Source organism: Aquarana catesbeiana, linkage group LG02 (assembly GCF_042186555.1).
Source record: "Aquarana catesbeiana isolate 2022-GZ linkage group LG02, ASM4218655v1, whole genome shotgun sequence".
Classification (NCBI taxonomy): Eukaryota; Metazoa; Chordata; class Amphibia; order Anura; family Ranidae; genus Aquarana; species Aquarana catesbeiana.
Genome location: NC_133325.1, coordinates 805876238 through 805899592, shown reverse-complemented (window position 1 = coordinate 805899592; position 23355 = coordinate 805876238).

Genomic DNA, 23355 nt, shown 5'->3' with positions numbered 1-23355 from the left:
CCCTTAGGGTGGCTCCCAGTGTGGGATGAGGCACAGTGGAAACAACGAAAGGGGACATGAGGGATGCGGCTAATAGCGCTAGAAAGTCCTGGTGTTTTGTAAAGCTTTGTTCTATGTTGATCCACAGTTTGTCACCTGGTTTTTGAACCAAATGTTTAACTTGGTCTAGCAAGGACGCATTGTAGTAGCCCAGGAGGTCCGGTAAACCTATCCCACCATTCTTTTTCAGTAGTTGTAATGAGGAAAGAGCAATCCTCCTATTTTTGCTTTGCCATATGTATTCCCTCAATAGGGTGTTGCATTTATTGAAGAAGGAGTTAGGGATATGGATAAATAAATAAATACAATAAAAAAAATACAAAATACAAAATAAATACAATATCCGTGGGAGAACTTGCATTTTGAAGGCAGCTGATCTTCCTACCCATGAAAGATGGGTTTTCCCTATTCACCGTAGATCTTCAGTGATATTAGTCAGTAAGGGGGGGAAATTAACCTCGTAGAGTGAGTTAGCTGGATAGGAAAGTTGTATTCCTAGATATGCTATAGATTTAGAACTCCAGGTATATGGGAAAGCTTGGTTCAGTAGAGTAATTTTTCTTGGGGTATTCCCATGGTAAGTATTTGGCATTTATGGGAGTTGACTTTATAGTAAGAGACTCTCCCAAATTCTTCTATTAATTGTTGGATTCTATGTAGGGAAGTATAGGGCTCGGAAAGGGAAAGAATAATGTCGTCTGCAAACAGACCTATTTTGTGTTCAGCTTGTCCCACTATTAATCCCTTGATAAAGGAATCAGATCTGATGGCCTCAACAAAGGGTTCTATTGCCAGGGAGAATATGATTGGGGATAGCGGGCAACCCTGCCTCGTGCCATTCGAAAGGTCGAAGGACCCAGACAGTACGCCACCTATATACACCCTCGCCGAGGGATTATGGTATAGTGTCCTAATAGCAGAATGCATTGCCCCAGACACCCCAAATTTAGACAGTACCAGGGAGAGATATTCCCAATGGACTCTGTCGAATGCCTTCTCAGCATCCATAGCAAGGAGCAGAGAAGGCACCCGACAGGCCTCAGCATGATGTATTATATTGATCATCCTCCTAGTGCCATCGGGAGCCTGTCTTCCCTTCACAAAACCCACCTGCTCTGGTCCCAAAAGGAGTGGTGTTAGACCTAGAAGTCTGTTCGCTAGTATTTTGGAGTATATTTTTAAGTCTGAGTTTAGTAGCGATATTGGTCTGAAGTTTTGAGGTTGGTTAGGCTCCTTTCCAGGTTTAGGCAGAGCCACGATAACCGCTTCTAGCATTTCTTTAGGAAAATGACCTGTTAATATTGCTTGGTTGTAGAGGTTAACCATGTGAGGACCTAGGATTGATTTAAGGGCTTTGTAATACTCAGAAGATAATCCATCCATTCCCGGTGATTTACCCAAAGGGAGGGATGCAATAACATCTAGAATTTCTTTCAATTCTATAGGGCGATTTAGGAGGTTTATAGAGGTTTCATCCAGCACTGGTAGATTTAGTTTGTGTAGAAAATTAGTGCTTACTTCTGTGTTGGGTTGGGGGGTGTCAGTATCGTCCTTTAAGTTATACAGCGAGGCATAATATTCCCTGAATGTTTGGGCTATCCCAGAGGGGTCAAGGGCTATTTTATCCGTTGTATGATGATGAAGTTGGGTAACATTTTCCCTGGCTGTTTTTTGTTTAAGTAATAGTGCCATTTTTTTCCCGGCTTTGTTATGTTGTGAGTAAGTTGACAATTTAAGACCTTTGATATATTTATCATGGTCGGATATTAAAATTGTTCTAAGTTCCTCTTTGAGGAACGTGAGGTTGGACAGTAGGGAATTTTGGGGTGATTTTTTTGTGTTGGGTTTCAAGTATGTCGATTTCAGCAAGGAGGGTGGAGATTTTTAAGTTTTTCTTTTTCCTCTCCCTGGAGGCCATCTGAATCAACACCCCCCTAGAGAAAGCCTTGTGGGTACACCAAAGGTTGAATACACTGCTGGAGGACTCCGAATTAAATAGAAAGAACTCCTCCAGCTTTGCGTTCAGCTCCGTAATATATGTAGGGTGTGAGAAAATATACATGTTGTTCCGCCATAAAGGCACATATTTACCTGTACGACCCTCTGAAATTTCTAGAGAGATAGGGGCATGGTCGGACCATGTAATATTGTAAATTTTTGCCTCTGTTACCCTTTGGAGAAGATTTTTGTCAGTTATAAAGCAGTCAATTCGTGAATAAGTGTTATGGGGATTCGAGAAAAATGTGTAGTCTCTTTCCGATGTATGATGGTAGCGCCACGGGTCATGGAGATCTTCTTGTAGTAAGTATTTGAGTCCTTCTTGAGTCCTGCTTTCCTTCTGGTAGTCTTGGAGGTAGTGTCCATTTCTGGATCCATCGGGATGTTGAAGTCCCCACATATTAACAATTGGCCCTTCTGAATTGAGCGAGCTTTGGCTAGGGTCCTCTTGAGAAACCGTATTTGATGCCTGTTGGGAGCATAGATGTTCACTATTGTGTAAAGGACTCTGTTTAATTCGGCAACTAGAATTACGTATCTCCCTTCTGTATCCATCAGTGAGGTATGCAATTTAAACGATATCGTGTCTTTTAAGGCTATCAGTACACCTCTTTTTTTTTCCTTAAAATTGGCTTGATAGATATGAGGGAATCGTTTATGGGTGCACTTGGGGATGTTTTGTAACCAGGAAGTGAGATTCCTGCACGCAGAGCACATCACAATGATGGTGTTTGGCTTCTTTCCAAAGTGCCCTTCTCTTATAGGGACTGTTGAGGCCTTTGGCATTCAAGGATAGAAATTTAAGTGCCATCAAAGGTATTCAGAGAGCTAGTGAGAGCTTTGTCTTCAAAATTTCCATATTGTTGAGTAAGAAGAAAGTAAATGTGGTAACTAGAACATAAGAACATTAAACAAAGGGAGTCCAACGGGGTACTTTCGTCAGTGTAGGTCCAGTTTCGCCTAGGAAGGAGAACATGTAGGGTACAGATGAATCCTGTACACAGATTGCAACGGATGTAATTGGGTATAACCGAGCAGGATCTTAGTAAGTATTATGTCATTTTTCTTTCTTTTGTTTGCATCAGAGCCACAACATAATAGATATGTAGGCCTGGGGTGCAATCTTGAGCTTGGAGGTTCAAGTGTTCGATGGTGGGTCAGCAATATCCTCTTCATCTTGAGGGAAGAGTCCCCAGTATTTCATCAATTCCAAACCTTCATCCAGAGTGGATACGATCGAGGTCTTGTTATTTCTTTCAATGGAGAGTTTAGTTGGAAATTTCCATTTGTAGAGAATATTATTATTTCTCAGTATCTTGGTAATGGTGATGAGGTTTTTGCGGGCTTGAATGGTTGCCTGTGAGAGGTCTATATATAACGAAATTCCAGAATATGGTTCTGGTAGAGAGTTGCGCTTGCGGGAGAAGTGCATAAGCTGATCCTTAACATGGAAGTAGTGGATTTTAGCTATCACATCTCTTGGCACCCGATCTGGTAGATAGGATGGCTTTGGGAGGCGGTGAGCCCTATCTATTGCCAATTCGTGTGTTTTGGTCGATGGCAGCAATTCTGCGATCATTTTCTGCAGGTATGGGCGGAGTTCTGCTGGGGGGATCATTTCGTGGATGCCTCTAAATTTGACATTGTTCCTGCGGGAACGGTCCTCGATGTCCGCCATTTTGATTTTCAGGTTGCGGATTTCGTCAGCTAGTTCATCGTGGGCATCAACCACTTCATTATGCGCTAGTGTGTAATCGCTCAGTTTATTTTCAATATAATCAACTCTGTCTCCTATGGCTGCAATCTCTCTATTTGTCTGTTTCATGAAGTTTGACATGTCATGTTGCAATGCTCCACGCAATGTAATGAGCATGTCTTTGAGAGCAGAGTCAAGTATAGGCTGTCCCACTGTAGGGAAAGCATCTAGCTTCTCACTGAAGTCGTTTGTGTCAGGGAGACTGACAGTGTCAGGGGAGGAATCACTCACTGTGTCTCCAGCCATTAGTTTCCTCCTCTGTTTCACAGGGCTATTAAATGTGGATGGAGGAGAGCGGTCTCCGCTGTCCTGTACTGTATATTCAGGCTGCCGTGAAGTGTGCTTAGTGGCGGCCAGCGCTCCTGTTCTTTTCTGTGTGATTGCAGCTGTGCCGGCGCCATCTTGGGAGGTCCGCTGCTCCGAGACTCTGTAGAAGTCAGTGAGTCTGCGGGGCACCTCACGGACTTTTCTCTTCCCCCGCACGCCTCTTCCACCTCTCTGGCTCTGCATCGTTCGGTGGATGTGAAGTAGATGTGCCAAGTCACGCTGTGTGTCGCTTGTCAGATCCCGTGGAGTCGGAGGAGATTCACAATGCGGCCATCTCCTCAGGCTGCCGGCCACGCCCCCTTTTCATCCTTTTTCTAAAATACACATTATCCATTTCATAGTCCACCCCGTCTCTTCCCAACTTTTTCTTTCCCATATTAATAATTTCATATTCCATACCATCTAATTTGTCATTAATCTACATTTCTAATTTGTGAAAGTTTAATTTATTTTTATATGTTTGTAATTGTGAAATATGCATTCTAATTTTGTTCAAAACAACTTCCTCATTTCACCCTAAGCGAAGAAGAAGATGGATTTAATGTGGGAATCCTGGATTGCCTCATTTCATCTCTGTAGGAATCAAAAGATGTAAAAGGAATATGTTATATGGATAGAAATTGCTTAGAAGCCATCATCTCCCCCCAATGTGTGACCTCCTTTATGAGGACTCTCTCTAATACAACCAGTTGCCACCCGCCAACAAGACAGTACATTTATGGCAGGAGCAGGCTGGGTTACATACAAGTACATCATGCAGCCTCTTCCAGGTTAGGGGCGCTCAGCGCGCCGCTCCTGTGACCGCTGTGTCCACTTCAAAAGCTACTCACAGTGCTGCCCCTTTTAAATTTCTAGATCTGATATACATAAATATTCAATATTTATATTCAATATTGGATTCATATCTCCATATGTACATTCAAGGGTGACCACAATAATATTCTTAAATGCTGTATACATCACTCATGACATTATCCCTTTAAATACACATAGATATTGTATAGATGTAGCAACATATATAATCCATAGTATTTTAAACAATGATTGGTATGATTGGCCATAGTGATCACATGATTACAATGTAAACAAACAGTCATGAATGGTTACCATTGATGATTAGTTGCTTAGTGTTGCGAAGCTATGATTGGCTCACAGCTATCACATGGTACCTAACTACCTGTATCATGTGATTAACTGTAGCCAAACACAGCATGTCAATAACTAAGTGGAAAGTGGAAAGTGGAAAACCCATCACGACAGATGAACTGGCTGTCCTGGACAAAGGCCTTAAACATGCACCGATTAAGAATTTAAACAAGTTTGATACCTATATAGGTATACAAAAATACATCAGGAAAATCAACATCAAGAAAAGTATTATGAATCATCCGTCAGAAAATACAAGGAAAAATACCACTTTAAACATGACACAGAGCACACTACGTAACAACTCGGTTTTCAATCCACAGATATCAAACAATCAACATATAGAGGTATTTAAACAACTGGTAATACAAGATCTGGAATCTTTGAAATTGAAGAAGAAATCGGACCCGATCCATATAAGAAATGGGATCAAATTACTCCGAGAAAGAAAAGATATAGTAATACGACCGGCCGATACAGGAGGGGCAGTGGTCCTACAGTCAAAAGAACAATACCTCAGTGAATTAAATCAACAACTATCCGATGAAAAAACCTACATAAAACTGATGGGCAATCCCACGTCTAAATATAAGAAAGAGTTGGAATCCCTCGTAAATCTAGGTACAAAAAAAGAGATACTCAACAAAAAAGAATCAAAATATCTTATCCCTGAGTCATGCCAAATACCGGTGATATACACGGTTCCAAAAATCCATAAATCTATGGTAAACCCACCAGGTAGACCCATTGTGAATGGGATAGATTCCCTAACATCAAGAATGGGACAGTACATAGATTATTTCATTCAACCAGCAATACAATCAACCCGAGCCTACCTCAAAGATACTAAACACGTCCTACAGTTATTAGAAAACACACCAGTACTAGAAGGAAGAACTATTCTAGCAACAGCGGATGTAACATCGCTATATACGATTGTAGCGCACCATGAAGCTTGTTCAGTGATTAAATGGCTCCTTAGACACCACAGCACTTTACCATGCATACAAAGGAAATACATTATTAAATGCCTTGATTTCTGCCTGAAATGCAATTAATTCTGGCATGACCAAAATTACTACAAACAAGCAATAGGAATTGCTATGGGTGCAAAGTTTGCACCGGTAGTTGCCAATGCCTTTATGGCGGAATGGGAGGAGACAGCGATTTACACAGACACCCCAAGGGAACTCACCCTATACAAGAGATTCATAGATGATCTAATAATAATTTGGAATGGAGATAGAGACAAACTGGAAACCTTCTTAACCAAGCTCAATGAAAATAATAAAAATATTAAATTGGTGTGGAAGATAGACGAGAAAACGGTGGACTTCCTAGACCTAAATATCTGCATAGAGGAGGACAAACTAACCACCAAAACGTATTTCAAGGATGTTGATGCTAACAGTTACTTATCTATAAAGAGCTGCCATCACAAACCGTAGTTATACAATATACCAAAAGGACAATTCATTCGGTTGAAACGGAACTGCACCAAAAATGAAGACTATTTATCTCAAGCATTAGCAAGAGGTGAAAGATTTAAAGCTAAGGGATACAACGACTCATGGATAAAAGAGCAAATACAACATGTTGAAAAGATCGAGAGAACCCAAATGTTACAAGATAAACCAAAAAAGAAAATGTTATCGGAAGCACCAAGCTTAATATTGGACTATAACGCCCAATATAAGGATGTGGCCAGGATTATCAAGCGCCATTGGCACATCCTTAAAAATGACAAAGATTTAAATATGATATTACCAGAACGTCCAAACATCATCTATAAAAGAGCTCCCACAATCAAGGATCTGATTGTCAAATCAGTAATAGAACCACCAAGGAAACCAACTTTCACCTTCTTTAATGGCAAAGGATTTTATCCTTGCAAAAATTGCTACGCCTGTCGTCATGCAAAAAAGTTTCAGACCAAAAGAACGGAATTTACAGCCACGAATACGGGCCAAGTACATATGATCCATGATTTTATTAATTGCCATACAGAAGGAGTTGTATATGTTCTCCAGTGCAGCTGTAATTTACAGTATGTTGGAAGGACCAAGAGAGCACTGAAAATAAGGATAAAGGAACATATACAAAATATACAAAATGGCTTTCCAAAACACAATGTATCAAAACATTTCCTATTGAAACGTAATAGCGATCCCTCAGAACTCCAATTTTGGGGTATTGATAAATACCAAAAAGCGTGGAGAGGTAGTCCCAAAATTAGAACAATAAGTCAGAAGGAATCCAAATGGATATATACTATGCGCACATTAACACCTGGGGGAATGAACGTAGAGTTTGATTTGAACTGTTTTTAAGTAACTTTTAATACACGTAATCAATTTTATTATATCGACTCCATTTTTATACCCATACCCTATTTACATGAGTAGCTTTACAATAAAATGGATAAATATGCAGCCAGTATTGCTGGAAACATATAGACACCTCTAGGAGGAGATCACGAATTAGATAATATGTATGTATCATAAATTACAACACCATAGGGTTACTCTGGGATATATTTATTAATGAATTTGAATTATTTACTAAACATTTTAACAAATTAATTTTAGTACGTAATAATTCACCATTGAGATATAAAGAATAACTTTTATTTGTTTTTGTATTAAGAGGTTGGTGTGTAAAATGCATATTATATATTTGATGATATGCAATTTGATTAAGATTGATTGGTTGGTCCAATCAAGAATGTTTTACACCATGGATATAGAACAGTATATATTATCTCACCAAACAGACGCTAAGCGACTATATCAGACACCAATTCCACTAGTGAGGTATATACTCACTAATAAGTAATGTATATTTAATCTTACAGGCTCTAAATAAATCCAGAATTGTAAAATGTAGCCTGACTAGTTCAAGATTGCGATTGTATGAATGGCCGGGGTTTTATACCTACATTGCAGACACTAAACTTACAAAAAATGGCCGACGGTAGATTTAACATCTAATCATGACTGCAATATACCTCTATAATAGACTACAACAAAATGGCCGCGATGTACCCATATCGCCCATTCCCAAAATGGCCGCTATACCACTTCCGGCATTTAACAATAAAAACATAGTCCAATAAACAATCCGGTTCCCCAGATGAAGTTGTGTGAAACAACGTAACGCGTAGGGATTGGCCGGATAGAGCCGTGACCGGAAGTGACGTGAGAAGGCGAGGAACAACGCCTAATTTGTTCCCTGTGTTTTTTAATTTTGCTTTGTGAGAGAGAGACTGAACGTAGCTAGGAGAGAGGAAACAGCATCAGGATATGCCAACCAGAGGAGAGATGATCACTGCTTAGGAAAACCGAGGGATCCCCCTAGTGGTGACGGCGGTAATTGCATGCTATCACTAATCTCGAGGATTTTATTATCCTCTACCCACTATAATACTGGTTGGACTTCCTACAGATTGCCCCTTATCACTGTCAAACACTTTTAACCACCTGGTATCCGCGCTATAGCCGAATGACGGCTACAGCGCGGACCTACATTCCCGGGAGGACGTCATATGACGTCCTCCCCTGTGCACGCTCCCTGCGCGCGCCCTGCAGGGCGCGCGCCGGGCACGTTGTGATCACCGAGTCACTGAGACTCGGCTGATCACCGATCTGTGTAAGGGGCCGGTCCCGGCCCCTTACCATGTGATCAGCTGTCAGCCAATGACAGCTGATCACATGATGTAAACAAAAGATCGGTAATCGTTTTTTTTTTTTACTCACGCTGACAGCGCGAGTAGAAAAAAAAGCCGATCACCGGATCGGATGTGAGGGACATCGGTCCCCAAGTGGAAGAGGCACATCTGCCTCATCAGTACCCAATAAAAGTGCCACCTAATAGTGCCCACAGTGCCACCTAACAGTGCCCACAGTGCCACCTAACAGTGCCCACAGTGCCACCTAACAGTGCCCACAAGTGCCACCTATCAGTGCCCACAAGTGCCACCTATCAATGCCCACCTGTAGTGCCAATCAGTGCCACCTGCCAGTGCTGCCCATCACTGCCACCCATCAGTGCCCATCACTGCCACCCATCAGTGCCCATCACTGCCACCCATCAGTGCCCATCACTGCCGCCTCATCAGCGTACATCAATGAAGGAGAAAAATTACCCGTTTAAAATTTTTTAAAACAAAATATAAAAAAATAAACTTTTTTTTTAAAAAAAAATCAGTTTTTAAAATTTTTTTAATAAAAAGTAAAAACCGCAGAGGTGATCAAATACCACCAAAAGAAAGCTCTATTTGTGGTGAAAAAATGATAAAAATTTCATTTGGGTACAGTGTTGTATGACCGCGCAATTGTCATTCAAAGTGCGTCAGCGCCGAAAGCTGAAAATTGGTCTGGATACGAGGGGGGTTTAAGTGCCCGGTAAGCAAGTGGTTAAAGTGAAACTTATCAAGACCAGACTATACTTATTTCATCCAACTAATTCCATATGTTTGGATATATATTTATTTGTTTATTGTTGATACTATTGCCTGCCAGGCACTGAGAATTCACATATGGACATTATTATTGCCATATAGATTATTGATTGAATATTTCCCATTTGAGAGATAATATTTTTAAATATTTGTATATACTTTTTATATTTTTCATATACTTTATATATTTTTTCCTAAATACCACGTGGTTCTATACGATATGGACATAATTTAAATACTCTCCTAAAATATTTTAATTCATTACTTTGGCACTATTTTAATATCTGCGCAGAATCACCTTATTATTTATGTCAACAACTAAGCTGTCATGAACTAAGCATCCCATTCATGACAGCTAAAACTATTGCTTATAACAGTGAACTTTACTGTTATAAGCAATAACAGTGTAAAAAAAAAATCCCTGATCATCCCCCAGAGTGGTACAGTGTCACTATGGTGACAATCAACTCTTCTGATGACAGGATGTAAAAAATAATAGTAAAAAAATGAAAAAATAAATAAAAATAATAGAAAAAAAAAATAAAAAAAAGAGTTGAATAAAAAAATATTTAAACTTGTATTTTTTTTAATTATAAACAATCACCAGTCAGTATCCCTGATCACCACCACACCAGTCATATGATGACGCTGTACTGCACTGGTGACAGTATTCAAAAACAATGTAAAAAAAAAACACATTTTATTTATAAACCCCCTTCCTAACCAGACCAATTTTCAGCTTTCGGTGCTCTCACATTTTGAATGACAATTACTCAGTCATGCAATACTGTACCTATATGGGTTTGTTGTCCTTTTTTTCACACAAATAGAGGTTTCTTTTGGTGTTATTTAATCACTGCTGGGTTTTTTATTTTTTGCGCTATAAAAGAAAAAAGACCGAAAATTCTGTAAAAAAATGCATTTTTCTTTGTTTCTGTTATAACATTTTGCAAATTAGTAATTTTTCTTTATAAATTTTGGCCAAAATTTATACTGCTACATATCTTTGGTAAAAATAACCCAAATTGGTGGATATTATTTGGTCTTTGTGAAAGTTATAGAGTCCACAAGCTATGGTGCCAATCTCTGAAAATTGATCACACCTGAAAAACTGACGGCCTATCTCATTTCTTGAGACTCTAACAAGCCAGGAAAGTACAAATACCCCCCAAATGACCCCTTTTTTGAAAGTAGACATTACAAGGTATTTAGTAAGAGGCATGGTGAGTTTTTTGAAGTTGTAATTTTTCCCACAGTTCTTTGCAAAATCAAGATTTTTTTTCCAAAAAATTGTTATATTAGCAGGTTATTTCTCACACACCGCATATGGATAGCAAAAATTATACCCCAAAACACATTCTGCTATTACTCCTGAGTATGGTGATACCACATGTGTGAGACTTTCCCACAGCCTGGCCACATACAGAGGCCCAACATGCAGGGAGCACCTTCAGGTGTTCTAGGGGCATAAATTTCCAATTTGACTACCTATTACACATTTGTGAGGCACTGTAGTGACTTGGATGTGGTATGGATGAGAACTGATGTGGCATGGATGAGCATGAATGGGGATGGATGAGCCGAGGATGGGGATGGCTGAGTATGGATGGGATGAGTGAGCATGAATGAGTATGGCTGAGTATGGCTGGGTATGGCTGGGTATGGCTGGGTACGGCTGAGTATGGCTTAGTATGGATGGAGGTGGATGGGATGACTGAGCATGGATGGATGGATGAGTATTGCTGAGTATGGATGGATGAATTGAACATGGATGGATGAGTATTGCTGATTATTGATGGATGGCTGAGCATGCATGGATGGATGAGTATTGCTGAGTATGGATGGATGGCTGAGCATGGATGGATGGATGAGTATTGCTGAGTATGGATGGATGGGCACAAATCAGTGCGGTGGGAACTGCAGATCCAGCCCAAAGCGCTGCAGCACCAGATCTCTCCCCTCTCTGCTCACACTGTACCGATCGGTACAGAGAGGGGAGAGAGGAACCGGACATGACGCCGGTTTGTTTACAAGTGATCGCTCCGTCATTTGACAGAGCGATCACGTGGTAAACGGCCACTGTATTTACCATGATCTGTGATGGGCCGGGTCCTCTGAACCCGGCAGTCACGAATACTCACGTCTGCGTGCCCCAGAGGGCGAGCGGGAACGCGATTCTGGGAGGACGTCATAGTACACCCTCCCAGAGTTATCGATCCGCGCTGTAGCCGTCATTCGGCTATGGCGCGGTTGTTAAGTGGTTAGTATCTTAATTTCCCAAGATATTGTGACAAAAAAATTACAACTTCTTCTTACTAAATATCTCAGGCTGTCTACTATTTTAAAAGGGCTCATTTAGGGGGTATTTGTACTGTCCTGGTGTTTTAGGGCCTCAAGAAATAAGATTGGCCGGCAGTACATCAGGATTGATCAATTTACAAAACATATATCTCATAGTTTTTAGACGCTATAACTTTCACACAAACCAATTAACATACACTTACTGGGATTTTATTTTTGCCAAAGACATGTAGCAGAATATATTTTGGCCTAAATTTATGAAGATTTATTATTATTATTATTATTATTAATATTATTATTATTATTATTATTATTAGATATGTTTTATAACAAAAAGTGAAAAAAAATATTTTTTTCACAATCCTCCTCCTCCTCCTCTTCCTGTGTGTTTGGCGGGCCTGCAGGACCAATATCTGGATAAAGGGGGCCTTGAGAGGTAAGGAAGTCCTCCTTTTCCTCTCCTTGTTCTGCCTCAAGTGCCCTGTCCACAAATTGTGTGTCCAACAGGAAGACAAGAGGGACAGTATCACTGATGCATGCATTGTCACTGCTCACCATCCTCATGGCCTCCTCAAATGGTGACAGGACAGTGCATGCATCCTTGATCAGTAGCCACTGGCGTGGCGAAAAGAAGCCAAGCTCCCCTGACCCTGTCCTGGTGCCATACTCACACAGGTACTCATTGATGGCCAACGTTGATTTCTACCTGGTGGGCATGTCACAAATAAGGCGGTTGGTGGGCAGGTTGCATTTCCTTTGAATGTCAGCCAGCCGAGCACTGGCATTGTATGACCGGCAAAAATGCCCACAGACTTTTCTGGCCTTCCTTAGGAGTTCCTGTAAGCCTAGGTACCTGTTCAAGAACCGCAGCACCACCAAATTCAGGACATGTGCCAAACATGGGTCATGGGTCAAGTGTCCCTGTCGGAGGGAGGAGAGAAGGTTGGTGCCATTGTTGCATACAACCATTCCTGGCTGAATATTGGCATGGCGTCAACCACCTCTAAGCGTGCCCCTGCAGAGCTGACAGAATCTCTGCCCCAGTGTGGCTCCTGTCCCCTAAACAGACCAACTCAGGCACCACATGGCATCTTTTTGCCTGAGTGCTTGCGTAGGCCCTTGAATGCTTACGGAGCACAGCTGGTTCAGAGGACAAATCTGCAGAAGAGGCCATAGAGGAAGAAGAAGAGGAGAGGGTGGAGGAGAGAGGTGTGGCAGAATCACCACTAGCATTTTGGAGGCATGGTGGCAGAACAAGCTCCAACAATACTGAACCCTGTCCTACATCCTTCCCATCTGCCAGCAGAGTTACCAGGCTGACTAGATATTTTGTCAAGACACTCTGGGGGGGGTTTGGACCCAACAACAACTGGCTGGTTGGGACCTTGGCCCCTTGGGATGCATGGACCCCCTACATGTGTGTGGGCTGTCCTCCCTGATGGCAGCCCTTGTAGGGAACATCGGCAGATCAGCGACCGTGGCTGTGCCCTAGGTGACTGCCTAGTTCGCCTAGCGGCAGCCCCAGCCCTGTGTATATACCCTTCTTCTGGGGTTTTTAGAATACTGCTTGGACTTTAGAAGAAGGCAATATACACCCTGAAAGCTTGTCCTGTTCTGTTAGAGAGAATAAAAAATATATCACGGACAGAATTGTGTTGTATCTGAAGTAACGAAAAAGGTTTTTGCTGAATCAACAGACCCAGAGAAAAATTAAAAAAATACTATGATCTGTAGGGCAGAGGCGGCTCTAGGCTTTGTGAGGCCTTAGGCAAAACTTAGACATGAGGCCCCACTCACACCCACATTTGGAAAAACAATTCAAGCGATAAAAAATAACATTGTGCGCACCCCCCCACCCCCCCCCCACGGTGCTGCCGGCTTCCCTATTCTGCTCTCCTGCTGTGGATGCAGTCCTGGGAAAAGGGGCTGGTAAATTATGTAAATGTAAATTAATTTACCAGCCCCTACTTTTTCTAAAAGAACACAGTGAGTGATCAGCAATGATCAGTCACTGTGTTCATTCATAATTAAAGCATTGTAAACTGTGTTTACTATGCTTTTGTTTGTGAGTTAACAGGAGCGTCTGTCTCCTGTTCATTCATCTGCAGGGCAGCTAAGTGCAGTTAAGGCTACAGAGAAAGGAACCGGGGAACGTGTTTCCTCAGTTCCTTTTTCTGTCTCAAAAGTGAGACTTCAGGGGTCCGTTTAGACCCCTGATATCTCACCAAAGAAACCAAAAAAAGTAAAAAAAGAAATTAAAAATTGTAAAAAAAATAATAAAACTGTAAAAAAAAAAATCAAACTAAAATTTCTAATCAAACTAAAAATCCATGCCCAATATGTAGCATAATTTAGTCACACTCATTGTTGATTTCTGTATGCCACTGTTCACCATCTCCCTAGTAGGGGCCCATGATACTATTGCTTTGCCCATGATACTATTATGATGGTACTGTACAATGGCAGTAAACCTGAGTAGGAGAGAAAAGTGGAGGGTATGACGGCAGGTAGTATGTACATGAGAGGGGTGCGAAGTAGCTGGAGGAAGTTAGTTTAATGTTAAGTGACTTTCACAATATCTGAGATGGAAAAACGTGGGAAATGAGAAGTTGCCTTAGAAAGCCCCTCTGTTCCTCTTTTGCTTCAGAGGATCACAGGGACCATTCCAGGAGCAGCAATGACACAACTTTTCGTAGAAGAGCTTCCTGCATGAAACAAAGTGAAAATAGTTTAGTGTTTGAAATGTTTGCTTATCTGAACCAAAGAAAATACACAGATGGTTTTCATTCAATAAATGTTTTCATTATGAGTAGCCCTGAATCTTTTAAAAAATGTTCTGACACGATCCCATTTTGCTTTCACAATACATAAGAGGGTACAGCAGCAGGTCGTAGTACAAACCTGAGGAGGTGGAGGTACAAGGGAAGCATGAAGTTGTTTAAAGTATGTGGTCAGTTCTTGCAGGAATCGTATCACATGATTAGGTTCCTGAGCTTCACATTTCTGGAATAGCTCCTGGATAGGGTCATCAGGAGGCAGTGGGGCTTCGTCAGGGTCCAAGATCTGAGCAAGCAGTCAAGGTGGTGACTTCACCAGTGTGGACCCTCCGGGTGCACTGTATAGCGAATTAGAGAAGGTAGGCTTACTAAGAAATGTAGGTTGACAGCTGACATGTGGTAGAGCAAAACATTATGGAATAAGTTAGACCTGGGAGCTTTGGGGTAGGAACTATGTTGGAGCACACTGAAAGAGATAATTTCTAGGAGCTGGATCAGGATCACACTGGAATGAATGAGACCTGGGTTTTGGATCAGGACTTGCCAACAAATGGAGATGGTCCTGTATAAGGGGAGGTGATGCAGGATCCCCAGGGCACAGAATGTAAGAGCCAGCCAGTATTCACAATGGCCCCCTCACAGGGATCTGGTCTTAGTGGTGTGCTGATCCAAAGTCTTTACTCTCGGGTCCCACAGAGAACACAAACCAGAAAGTAGGTCTGGAATAGATGAGTGAACTGTGGGTAACAGTGGAATAGGACATTAGTATACATGCCAGTTGTTAGGACAGGCAGCAAACACAGATATTCAGGATAAAACTCAGAGGTCAAGGCAGGCTGCAGATATGGCTAACCACGATACAAGACAGAGGTCAGGGTAGGCAATGGACATGGATAACAAGATACAAGCCATAGGTCAGAGCTTGTTGTGGACATGAAGGTCAGGATACAAGTCAAAGGTCAGGGAAGGCAGCAGACATAGAAAATCAGGATATAAGCCAAATAACAGATCAGGCAGGTGACACAGATAACTAGAATATAAGAGAAAGGACAGGGCAGGCAGCGAACAGGGATAACCAGGATACACGCCAGAGGTCTGAGCAGGTATTGGACATAGATAAAAAGATACAAACCAGATGTCAGATCTTGTACATGTAGGTCAGAGGTCAAGACATAGATAACCACAATATAAACCAGAGAATAGGGCCAGCAGTCGAAATGTATAACCAGGATATAAGCTAGAGGGTAGGGCAGGCAGCAGACATGGATAATCAGGAGATAAGCTAGAGGGCAGGCAGTGGACATGGATAATCAGGAGATAAGCTAGAGGACAGGGTAAGCAGCAGACATGGATAACCAGGAGATAAGCTAGAGGGCAGGGCAGGCAGCAGACATGGATAACCAGGAGATAAGCTAGAGGGCAGGCAGCGGGCAGAGATAACCAGAATATAAGCTAGAGGGCAGGGCAGGCAGCAGACATGGATAATCAAGAGATAAGCTGGAGGACAGGGCAGGCAGCAGACATGGATAACCAGGAGATAAGCTAGAGGGCAGGGCAGGCAGCAGACACGGATAATCAGGAGATAAGCTAGAGGGCAGGGCAGGCAGCAGACACGGAAAATCAGGAGATAAGCTAGAGGGCAGGGCAGGCAACAGACACAGATAATCAGAAGATAAGCTAGAGGGCAGGGCAGGCAGCAGACATTGATAACCATGAGATAAGCCAGAGGGCAGGGCAGGCAGTAGACACGGATAATCAGGAGATAAGCTAGAGGGCAGGGCAGGCAGCAGACACGGATAATCAGGAGATAAGCTAGAGGGCAGGGCAGGCAGCAGACACGGATAATCAGGAGATAAGCTAGAGGGCAGGCAGCAGACACAGATAATCAGAAGATAAGCTAGAGGGCAGGGCAGGCAGCAGACAGGGATAACCAGGAGATAAGCTAGAGGGCAGGGCAGGCAGCAGACACGAATAATTAGGAGATAAGCTATAGGACAGGGCAGGCAGCAGACACAGATAATCAGAAGATAAGCTAGAGGGCAGGGCAGGCAGCAGACACTGATTATCAGAAGATAAGCTAGAGGACAGGGCAGGCAGCAGACATGGATAACCAGGAGATAAGCTAGAGGAATGGGCAGGCAGCAGACATGGATAACCAGGAGATAAGCTAGAGGGCAGGGCAGGCAGCAGACACGGATAACCAGGAGATAAGCTAGAGGGCAGGGCAGGCAACAGACACAGATAATCAGAAGATAAGCTAGAGGGCAGGGCAGGCAGCAGACATTGATAACCATGAGATAAGCTAGAGGGCAGGGCAGGCAGCAGACACAGATAATCAGGAGATAAGCTAGAGGGCAGGCAGCAGACACAGATAATCAGAAGATAAGCTAGAGGGCAGGGCAGGCAGCAGACATGGATAACCAAGAGATAAGCTAGAGGGCAGGGCAGGCAGCAGACATGGATAATCAGAAGATAAGCCAGAGGGCAGGGCAGGCAGCAGACACGGATAATCAGGAGATAAGCTAGAGGGCAGGGCAGGCAGCAGACACGGATAATCAGGAGATAAGCTAGAGGGCAGGGCAGGCAGCAGACACGGATAACCAGGAGATAAGTTAGAGGGCAGGGTAGGCAGCAGACATGGATAACCAGGAGATAAGTTAGAGGGCAGGGCAGGCAGCAGACACTGATTATCAGAAGATAAGCTAGAGGGCAGGGCAGGCAGCAGACATGGATAACCAGGAGATAAGCTAGAGGAATGGGCAGGCAGCAGACATGGATAACCAGGAGATAAGCTAGAGGGCAGGGCAGGCAGCAGACACGGATAACCAGGAGATAAGTTAGAGGGCAGGGTAGGCAGCAGACATGGATAACCAGGAGATAAGTTAGAGGGCAGGGCAGGCAGCAGACATGGATAACCAGGATACAAAGTCAGTACACAAGAATCAATAGGATAAAGGTGCAAACTGTAAAGCAGAAAGGCTCACCAGGGGCATGGCAACAAGCCTGCGAAAGCATTACACCAGCTGCGAACCGGAGACTGCACACAATTTAAATGGCCTGGCCGGGGGGGAGAAGGCCACTCACATGACAAAGAGAAGGAACACTCTGATTGGCTATGACCAACAGTGTAGTCCGAACCCAGGAGCTGCAGCGATTTAATGCAGCCATGACACTCTGGACACTCCTATTTACCCCTTATTAACCCTTCGTTCACCCAATACACCCTAATTAACTTGTTCTTCCCTTCTTCCCCCAAGCTATCATTTTCCTGCTGAAGTTCTTGTCCATTTCTATTTTCCTATCCATCAATATTTAAACTTTTTCTCCATTTTAATTTGTTTTGTTCCCACTTTTTTAGTGTAGCATTAAAGAAAATTAGCAGAATAAAGGAAAAAAAGCCTTTTTTTAATTTGTAAATTACTTTAACTGGTTGCCGCCCCCCACTGTCAAATGATGGTGGGGCAGTGCGGCTCTTGTTGTGGGACGCCGTCATATGATGGCGTCCCAGAACGGCAGCTTGCACGCACCCACGGGGGCGCACAGCATGGCGTTTGCCGCCTCACCGTGTTGCTAGGACACGGCGCGACCCCGATCTGTGGAAAGAGCCGCGTCCGCAGCTCTTTAAACATGTGATCGGCTGTGTCCAATCACAGCCGGTCACATGTAAACAAGGAAGGGCCAGTAATCGGCGCTCCTCACCTCACACTGACAGAGTGTGAGGAGAGGAGAGCCGATCAGCTGCACCTCCACTCAGGGGGACATTTAGGAATGTAATCAGGGCACTGATCATCAGTGCCCTGATTACAATAGTGAAAAATAGTGTCACCATACAGTGCCCACCAATGCCAGCGATCAGTGTCCACCAGTGGCAGCAATCGGTGCCCACCACTGCCCACAAGTGCCACAAATCAGTGCCTATTAGCGATGCCAGTCAGTGCTGGCAATCAGTGCCGCCTATCAGTGCTGCCCATCAATGCCCATCACTGCTGTCAATCAATGCCCATCAGTGTCACCCATCAGTGCCACCCATCAATGCCCACCAATGTCCATCAGTACCGCCTATCCATGCCGCCTATAAGTGCCCACTAGTACCGCCTATCAGTGCCCACTAGTATTGCCTATTAGTGCCCACCAGTGCCGCCTAACAGTGCCCACCAGTGCTGCCTAACAGTGCCCATCAGTGCAGCCTAACAGTGCTCATCAGTGCCACCTATCTGTTACCATAAGTGCGGCATATTAGTGCCTCCTCATTAGTGCCACATAATCAGTGCCCATAAGTGCCGCCTCATTAGTGCCCATAAGTACCACATCATCAATGCCCACCAGTTCAGCCTATCAGTGCCCATCAGGGCCGCCTCATCAGCACACATCAGGCGAAAAATTACTTAGTTACAAAATTTACTGACAGAAAAAAAGTGAAAAACATTTTTTTTTCAAAATATTTGAAAAACCCAGCAGTGATTAAATACCACCAAAAGAAAGCTCTATTAGTGTGAAGAAAATGATAAAAAATTAGTTTGGGTACAGTGTAGCATGACCGTACAATTGTCATTCAAAGTGTGACAGCGCTAAAAGCTGAAAAATAGTCTGGGCAGGAAGGGGGTGTAAGTGTCTGGTAGGCAAGGGGTTAAAAGGGCATTCACAAAAGCAGGTTGCATGCGGTGTTTAGGTATTTTTCCGCATGCTATCCTGAAAATGTCACTATTGCTTTATGCGGTATTTACCACATAAAGCAAAAACGCTTGGCAAATACCGCATAAAACGGGAGTTAAAGCGGGGGTCCACCTAAACCGCTTAAAAAAAATATATTAAAAGCCAGCAGCTACAAATACTGCAGCTGTTGATTTTTAATACATGGCCACTTACCTGTCCCAGGGTCCAGCGATGTCGGCAGGCGATGCCGAGAACCCGCTCGGTTCTCGGCAGCTGCCGCCGCCATCCTAGGTGAGGGAATCAGGAAGTGAAGCGTTGCGGCTTCACTGCCCGGTTCCCTACTGCGCATGCGCGAGTCGCGCTGCGCGATCTGGATGGTCCCCGCTGTCTCCTGGGAGCTGTGTGTTTCCCAGGAGACAGCGCAGAGGGACAGGAAGAGGCATAGACTCCCATGGGAGTCTATGCCGGAAGTGGGTGCAAATACCTGTCTTAGACAGGTATCTGCACCCCCCTCCCCCCTGAAAGGTGCCAAATGTGACACCGGAGGGGGGGGGTTCCGAAAAGCGGAAGTTCCATTTTTGTGTGGAACTCCGCTTTAAAGTCAATTCACAAAAATAAATAAATAAATACATGCATGAGGGAAATAAGTAGTGGTCCAGCCACGCGATCGTTAACCACTTCAATACTGGGGGCACTTATACACCTTCCCGCCCAGCTTTCAGCGCTGTCGCAATTTGAATGACAATTGTGCGGTCATACAACACTGTACCCAAACACATTTTTTTTATCATTTTCTTCCCACAAATAGAGCTTTCTTTTGGTGGTATTTGATCACCTCTACAATTTTTATTTTTTGCAAATAAAAAAAGACCGAAAATTTTGAAAAAAAAAAAAGTTTTTCTTTGTTTCTCTTGTTTTGTAAATAAGTACGTTTTCTTCTTCAATGACGGGCACTGATATGGCTGCACTGATGGGCACTGATAAGGGGCAGTGATGGGCACCGATGAGGTGGCACCAATGAGGTGGCACTGATAAGGTGGCACTGATGGGCACTCATAGGCAGCACTGATGGGTACTTATGGGTGGCACTGATAGGTGGCATGGATGGGCACTGATAGGTGGCACTGGTATGCGGCACTGATGGGCACTCATAGGTGGCACTGATGGGCACTCATAGGTGGCACTGATGGGCGCTCATAGGCGGCACTGATGGGTACTTATGGGTGGCACTGATAGGTGGCAGGGATGGGCACTGATGGTCACTAAAAAAAGACTGAAAATTTTGAAAAAAAAAGTTTTTCTTTGTTTCTCTTAAATTGTTTTGTAAATAAGTACGTTTTCTTCTACAATGACGGGCACTGATATGGCTGCACTGATGGGCACTGATAAGGGGCACCGATGGGCATCAATGAGGTGGCACTGATGAGGTGGCACTGATGGGCACTCATAGGCAGCACTGATGGGTACTTATGGGTGGCACTGATAGGTGGCATGGATGGGCACTGATAGTTGGCACTGGTATGCGGCACTGATGGGCACTCATAGGTGGCACTGATGGGCGCTCATAGGTGGCACTGATGGGCGCTCATAGGCAGCACTGATGGGCGCTCATAGGCGGCACTGATGGGTACTTATGGGTGGCACTGATAGGTGGCAGGGATGGGCACTAAAAAAAGACTGAAAATTTTGAAAAAAAAAGTTTTTCTTTGTGTCTCTTAAATTGTTTTGTAAATAAGTACGTTTTCTTCTTCAATGACGGGCACTGATATGGCTGCACTGATGGGCACTGATAAGGGGCACCGATGGGCATCAATGAGGTGGCACCAATGAGGTGGTACTGATGAGGTGGCACTGATGGGCACTCATAGGCAGCACTGATGGGTACTTATGGGTGGCACTGATAGGTGGCACGGATGGGCACTGATAGGTGGGCACTGATGGACATGGATGGGCACTGATAGGTCGCACTGAGGGGCACTGATGGGTGGCACCGATTACACTGGTGGGTTGCATTGCTGGGCATCACTTTTTTTATGTCTGTAATGGTGCCAGTCAGTGCCCATTTGTGGGCACTGATTGGCATGTATTGGGCATTTTTTTTATCTGTGGATGGCCATGGGGTACATGCCTGACCACCCACATGCTGGGGGCTTCCCTGGTGGTCCTGGCGGCTTTCCTGGTGGTCCAGTGTGGGCATCCGAGGGGGGCTGCCCAGACCCCCCCTGTCAGGAAAGCCGCCAATTGGCTCTCCTCTACACGTGTCTGTCAGACGCAAGTGAGGAAAAGCCAATCAACGGGTTTTTCCTGTTTTTGTTGGCCAACAATCCAATTGTGTGTACGAGGCTTTTGAGTTTGACAGGCTGCCGGCAGCAGGGCTGGATGATGTACCCTTTCCCTCTGCCTGCAACTAAACGCCAGAGCACCATGTACTGGAACTAAACACCCAATGTGCACAGGGTCACACACATTACAATATTGACCATACAATCTTTTGTACAATCAGCTTTACAAAAACTAGAAAATATGAGCACCAAACTATCCCTTCAATATTTCTATGATCAGGCAGGGCATTGCACTACATGGTTGGTGGTAGATCTAAAGGAGATTGTATTATCAGATTGTAATGCGTTTTGTGAGCTTTAGAGGAAACGCTCCGGAGATGACTGGAACTATTACAGAAGCAGCGACGACATCGCTTTCCTAGAAGAGCTTCCTGCTGAACAGAAAGTAAAAGTGCTCAGATGTCTGGAATTTTTTGCTTATCAAGAATCTATTCATTCTGAGTAAAAAAAAAGTAAGAAATGTTGTGACACATTCCAATTTTGACATCAACAAAGACAAATAGTTTTTTAATTGTCAGTAAATTACAGCTTCCAGGTGATTACCAATGTTGTGAGGAAATAGTTGTGATTTTCTTTCATTCATACCAGACCCTGAGACCCTCCAGACCTGATATACACCAAAAGTATTGGGACACCTGCCTTTACAAGCACATGAACTTTAACGGCATCCCAATCTTAGTCTGTAGGGTTCAATTTTGAGTTGGCTCCGCCCTTTGCAGCTATAACAGCTTCAACTCTTCTGGGAAGGCCGTCCACAAGGTTTAGGAAGGTGTCTATGGGAATGTTTGACCATTCTTCCAGAAGAGCATTTGTGAGGTCAGGCACTGATGTTGGATAAGGAGGCCTGGCTCGCAGTCTCCGCTCTAATTCATCCCAAATGTGTTCTCTTGGGTTGAGGCCAGTCAAGTTCCTCCACCCCAAACTCACTCATCCATGTCTTTATGGACCTTGCTTTGTGCACTGGTGGGCAGTCATATTGGAACAGGACGGGGCCCGTCCCCAAACTGTTCCCACAAAGTTAGGAGCATGAAATTGTCCAAAACGTCATGGTATGCTGACGCCTTAAGAGTTCCCTTCACTGGAACTAAGGGGCCAACCCCTGAAAAAATAACCCCCACACCATAATCCCCCCTCCTCCAAACTTTACACTTGGCACAATGCAGTCAGGCAACCGCCAAACCCAGACATGTCCATCAGATTGCCAGACAGAGAAGCATGATTGGTCACTCCAGAGAACATGTCTCTGTTGCTCTAGAGTCCAGTGGCGGCGCTCTTTACACCACGGCATCCAACGCTTTGGTGATGTAAGGCTTGGATGCGGCTGCTGGGCCATGGAATCCCATTCCACGAAGCTCTCTATGCACTGGTGTTGTGCTAATCTGAAGACCACACAAAGTTTGGAGGTCTGTAGCTATTGACTCTGCAGACAGATGGAGACTTCTGCGCACTGTGAGCTTCAGCATGTGCTGACCCGGCTCTGTCACTTTACGTGGCCTACCACTACGTGGCTGAGTTGATGCTGTTCCCGGTTGCTTCCACTTTGCTATATTACCACAA